The sequence below is a fragment of the Capra hircus genome, chromosome 29 (assembly GCF_001704415.2).
Source record: "Capra hircus breed San Clemente chromosome 29, ASM170441v1, whole genome shotgun sequence".
NCBI classification, from domain to species: Eukaryota; Metazoa; Chordata; class Mammalia; order Artiodactyla; family Bovidae; genus Capra; species Capra hircus.
The window spans coordinates 40,790,352-40,796,351 of NC_030836.1; positions in this window are offsets into that span (position 1 = coordinate 40,790,352).

Here is a 6,000-nt window from a genome sequence, read left to right on the forward strand (position 1 = left end):
TGAGATACCTCAAAGGGAGGCGGGAGCCTCGCTCTAGCGTGCCCAAGGCCTCAGGCTTTTCCAAGGCCCATAGTTCGGGCAGTCTGTCCTCTCCCTGCCCAGGTTGGCAAGTTGGAAAGAGCTTGTCCAGCCCTGGCCCTGTCACTGGCTGGCTCTGTGGCCTCATGTAACACCACTGCCACCCCGGCCTCCCTGTGGTCCCTGCCCTCAATATCCCCTTAAAACTTTTGTGTGTTAGTCACTCAGTTGTGACCCCGTGGACTGTTGCCCACCAGGCTCCTCAGTCCCTGGGATACTCCAGGCGAGAATACTGGAGTGGGTTGCCATTCCCTTCTCCAGGGGATCTTCCCAACCCAGAGATCAAACCCAGGATTACTGCATTCAGTTCAGTTCAGTTCAGTTCATTCGCTCAGTCGTGTCCAACTTTTTGTGACCCCATGGACTGCAGCATGCCAGACCTCCCTGTCCTTCACTGTCTCCTGAAGCTTGTTCAAACTCATGTCCATCAAGTCGGTGATGCCATCCAACCATCTTATCCTGTGTCATCCCCTTCTCCTCCCGCCTTCAATCTTTCCCAGCATCAGGGTCTTTTCCAATGAGTCAGTTCTTCGCATCAGGTGGCGAAAGTATTGGAGTTTCAGCTTCAGCATCGGTCCTTCCAATGAATATACAGGACTGATCTCCTTTAGGATTGACTGGTTGGATCTCCTTGCAGTCCAAGGCACTCTCAAGAGTCTTCTCCAACACCACAGTTCAAAAGCATCAGTTGTTTGATGCTCAGCTTTCTTTATAGTCCAACTCTCACATCCATACATGACTATTGGAAAAACCATAGCTTTGACTAGACGGACCTTTGTCAGCAAAGTAATGTCTCTGTTTTTCAATATGCTGTCTGGGCTGGTCATAGCTTTTCTTCCAAGGAGCAAGCGTCTTTTCATTTCATGGCTGCAGTCACCATCTGCAGTGATTTTGGAGCCCCCCAAGATAAAGTCTGCTAGTGTTTTCATTGTTTCCCTGTCTATTTGCCATGAAGTGATGGGACCGGATGATGCCATGTTCTTCGTTTTTTGAATGTTGAGTTTTAAGCCAACTTTTTCACTCTCCTCTTCCACTTTCATCAAGAGGCTCTTTAGTTCTGCTTCGCTTTCTACCATAAACATGGTGTCATCTGCATTGTGGGCAGATTTAACCACCAACAAAAGGGACCAGTCAATGTAGCAGTTAGGAGGAAGGCAGACCTAGAGTCAGACAGGTGGGATTCAACCACTGCCAGACGTTTGGGCACTGTAGGCTCACGGTGCCTCTGTTTCCCCAACTATGAAATGAACCATCGCCCTCTAAGGCACAACAGGCCAGCTGCTATTGCCTAGACCTGGCCCGTATGCCCCTCCTTCCCACTATCCTTACAGTATCCCCTTCTCTGCAGCCTCCACGCCATCACACTGCTCTCTGATAAACTTCTTTCTTTTGCTCATATCCCCTCCTCCAGGAAGCCTTCCCCTCTGGATTGCTTTTTCCTCTGCAGGCACTGGACTGAAGCCCTCAGTCACATGGTCCGCCTGGTGTCCTAACGAGTGTCCCAAAGCACCATCAGACGCCCCCACACGAGCTGAGTGACCCCATGGGCAGAGGCTGGGCTGCACTCATCACTAAATCCTCAGTGGCCTCTTGCCTGGCGCACAGTCAGCCTCAATCCACCCGTGTGATGGTGTGAATGTTCCATCTTATCTCATTTGGCCTGAATTCTAATCTGGAGTTCTGCCATTCCCTGGCTGTGTGACCTTGGGCAAGTCACTTAACCTCTCTGGGACTCAGTTCTCATAGCTATAAAATGAGGACAATTCTCCCCTGTGAAGTTGTGAATATCAATAAGATAACATTCAGACAACTTCCCTGGTGGTCCAGTGGCAAGCTTCCACTATGGGGGTGGGGGTGGGGGTGGGGGTGGGGGGGTGGGGGTGGGGGTGGGGGTGGGGGGGTGGGGGTGGGGGTGGGGGGGTGGGTTCAATCCCTGGTGGGGGAACTAAGATACTGCATGCTGTATGGTGCAGCCAAGAAAAAGAAGACGATAACATTCATGAGATGTCAGCCACAGTGGAGACTGAGTTTCCTGTTGCCTTCTTCCTTGCTTTCCCTCTTCTTTCCTGTTAGCCCCTGAGTTCCTGCGGGGAGAAGCTGCCAGTTCCTGACTAGCAGTCACACCCCGCCTGCCCTGTGGATGGATAACAATATCTCCCACTCAGGCTCTGGGATTCGAAGCTCTCTCGGCTTAATGCAAACCAGATGCTGGCCTTTCTTTCCTGGCAATGAATTTTCCATGGCCTGCTCCCAACCCCTTCCTGTTTTTGCTCCTCACTGATCCCCCTGCTAAATTCTCTGTGCCTCCACCTTCCTCTGCAGGGCAACCTCTGGGCCCACCTGGAAACAATTAATGAAAAACAGGATGTGTGAAGGAAGGGGAGGGGGTTGCCTCTCCATCACCCTGACCTGGCAGGGGACGAAGGGGCTGAGCCTGGCTGGTGACAAGAGTGTACAGGCAATGGTCCCGCTCTGCCATCCTCTCTGAGGGGAAACTGAGTCAGAGTTGTTCTGGGGATTGTCGAGAAATGTCTTTCCACTTTCTGGACTTGTAGGCACAGCTGGCACTGCAGGGAGGAGCTATGTGGACTTTGTCCTTGGCTGTGACTTAGGAAAATCAGAGGCAGAAGAAGCCCAAAAGCCTCTCCTGTTGGAAGTGAGGAAACTGAGGCTCGGAGACTCCTCCCGGGTCACTGGTGGGTCAGACACACAAGGCAGCCAGGTCTGCGGCTGCTTGCCCGGAAAAGCTGTTGTCCAAAGTCAGCTCTCGGTGTCATTACCGCCTGCCCTTCCCCCAGCGGCCTCGCCAAGCCCAGTCACGAGGGGACGCTCACGAGGCTGCCAGCGCCCACTGCCACCTCCCGGGGTGAGGCGGCCACACGCACCTGGACCCTCCCCACCCTGGGAAGACCGTTGCCTGACTTCTTCCTTCCAGTGTAGCAGGAGGGCATGTTGGGGGCTCTTGATCCTCTTGGTCCTGGTGAACCCCCTTAAAACAACCCACAGGCTGGCCCTCCAAGTGAGAATGCAGCCATTTCCATGAAAACAACCGCCCAAGGGCTCCCTGAGAGCAGGGCTCTGGCCCCTCCCTCCGCCAGCTGTGCAGAGTGTTTGGACAACTGGATGGAATATTTGGCAGGGAGAGTCCTCCCTGGATCTCTGAGCTCAGATTTCAAGAGGAGGGGAAAGAGAGGATGCTGGCTCCAGAAAGAGGCTCAAGAGGCCATTTGTGGGCTTGGAGGCCCCCCGCCCAGGCCTGACCAATACCGCCGCCTGCCCAGCCCCCTGTGTGGTGGTGAGCTGGAGTCAGGCCCCTGGGGGAAGGACAGGACAGAGGGTGGAGGGAGCAGAATGGTGTCAGAGGTTTGCGGGGGCCAGTTGGGTGAAGTCAGGCCCAGGGGACAGTCTGGGCTCCGGGAGTGGCCGGGCCAGGACAGCGTTTTGGTCCCACGACTGCGATCAATCCGTCTACCAACACTCCCACTTAACAGAGCAGTTGGGGCCCAAAGGGGGAGGCGCTCGTCCCAAGGGACTCAACATGCTGGGTACAGAACTGGGCTGGAACCCAGGGCTCCTGACCCTGAGCTTGCTCTTCTCACTGTCCAGATTATCCCCAACCTCACCCCCAGCCCCCAGCTCACACACACACCCCAGCCAGTGAATTGTCGTCCTTGCTCTCCCCAAACAACGCAGGCAAAATAACCTACTTGAGCACAGTCCTGTAGGTTGACGAAGAATACACAGAGCTCCCCATCAGCCGGGAGTGGCACTAACCCATTGTGAACAAGGGGTGGAGGCCTTGAGAGCCAGGGTTCCTGGGCCGCCTCCTGCTCTGGGGCTAGAGCTCCTCCCAGGTCTCCCACCGCAGCTGCCCAGTCTCCCAGAGCCCCTTGAGAAGACACACAAGTTCTAGACCCAACTGTCTGGAAGATAGTCTGAGCCTCAGTTTGAAAGTGAAAGTGAAGTCGCTCAGTCGAGCCCGACTCTTTGTGACCCCATGGATAGTAGCCTGCACCAAGCTCCTCCGTCCATGGGATTTTCAAGGCAAGAGTACTGGAGCGGGTTGCCATTTCCTTCTCCAGGGAATCTTCCCAACCCAGGGATCAAACCCAGGTCTCTCACATTATAGACAGACGCTTTACTGTCTGAGTCAGTTTACCCACCTTAAAATTGGGAGGATTGCCCTTGCTCTGCTTGACCCAGCATCATCTCAGGTGCTGATGGTGAGGGGCAGGGTGCACTGGCAGGGTCTCTTTGGAGACTTAAACATTTCCCAGGGATAAAGCCACTAAAATTCACAAGTCCTACCAAAGTGCCTGGAGGCCTGAGCTGGATTACTTGAAGTGGAACCTGTTTGCCCACTCTATGCTCCAGAGCAGGAAAGCTCAGGCTACCTAATGGAATTAAAACCAGCCAAACCTTGAGGGCTTCCCCACTGGCTCAGCGGTAAAGAATCCACATGCAATCAATGCAGGAGATGCTGGTTTGATCCTTGGGTTGGGAAGATCCCCTGGAGAAGGGAATGGCAACCCATTCCGGTATTCTTGCTGGGAAATCCCTTGGACAGAGGTGCCTGGCGGGCTACAGTCCAGGGGGTTGCAAGGGTCAGACACAACTTAGCGACTAAATCACCACCACTACTACCAAACTTGATGGACAAATATGATTGGGAGAGAGTATCACCCCAGGGCAGCTGGTGACTCCCTTCTGAAATGGCTGCATGTAAGATGGGGACAAGCTGGTTTTAGAAAAGGCAGAGGAAGCAGAGATCAAATCGCCAACATCTGCTGGATCGTGGAAAAAGCAAGAGAGTTCCAGAGAAACATCTGTTTCTGCTTTATTGACTATGCCAAAGCCTTTGACTGTGTGGATCACAATAAACTCTGGAAAATTCTGAAAGAGATGGGAATACCAGACCACCTGACCTGCCTCTTGAGAAACCTGTATGCAGGTCAGGAAGCAACAGTAGGAGCTGGACATGGAACAACAGACTGGTTCCAAATCGGGAAAGGAGTACGTCAAGGCTGTATATTGTCACCCTGCTTGTTTAACTTCTGTGCAGAGTACATCATGAGAAACGCTGGACTGGAAGAAACACAAGCTGGAATCAAGATTGCCGGGAGAAATACCAATAACCTCAGATATGCAAATGACACCACCCTTATGGCAGAAAGTGAAGAGGAACTAAAAAGCCTCTTGATGAAAGTAAAAGAGGAGAGTGAAAAAGTTGGCTGAAACCTCAACATTCAGAAAACAAAGATTATGGCATCCGGTCCCATCACTCCATGCGAAATAGATGGGGAAACAGTGGAAACAGCGTCAGACTTTATTTTTGGGGGGCTCCAAAATCACTGCAGATGGTGATTGCAGCCATGAAATTAAAAGATGCTTACTCCTTGGAAGAAAAGTTATGACCAACCTAGATAGCATATTCAAAAGCAGAGACATTACTTTGCCGACTAAGGTCTGTCGAATCAAGGCTATGGTTTCTCCTGTGGTCATGTATGGATGTGAGAGTTGGACTGTGAAGAAGGCTGAGCATTGAAGAATTGATGGTTTTGAACTGTGGTGTTGGAGAAGACTCTTGAGAGTCCCTTGGACTGCAAGGAGATCCAACCAGTCCATTCTAAAGGAGATCAACCCTGGGATTTCTTTGGAAAGAATGATGCTAAAGCTGAAACTCCAATACTTTGGCCACCTCATGCGAAGAGTTGACTCATTGGAAAGAGTTTGATGCTGGGAGGGATTAGGGGCAGGAGAAGAAGGGGACGACAGAGGATGAGATGGCTGGATGGCATCACTGACTCAATGGATGCGGGTCTGAGTGAGCTCCGGGAGTTGGTGATGGACAGGGAGGCCTGGTGTGCTGCGATTCATGGGGTTGCAAAGAGTCGGACACGACTGAGCGACTGAACTGAACTG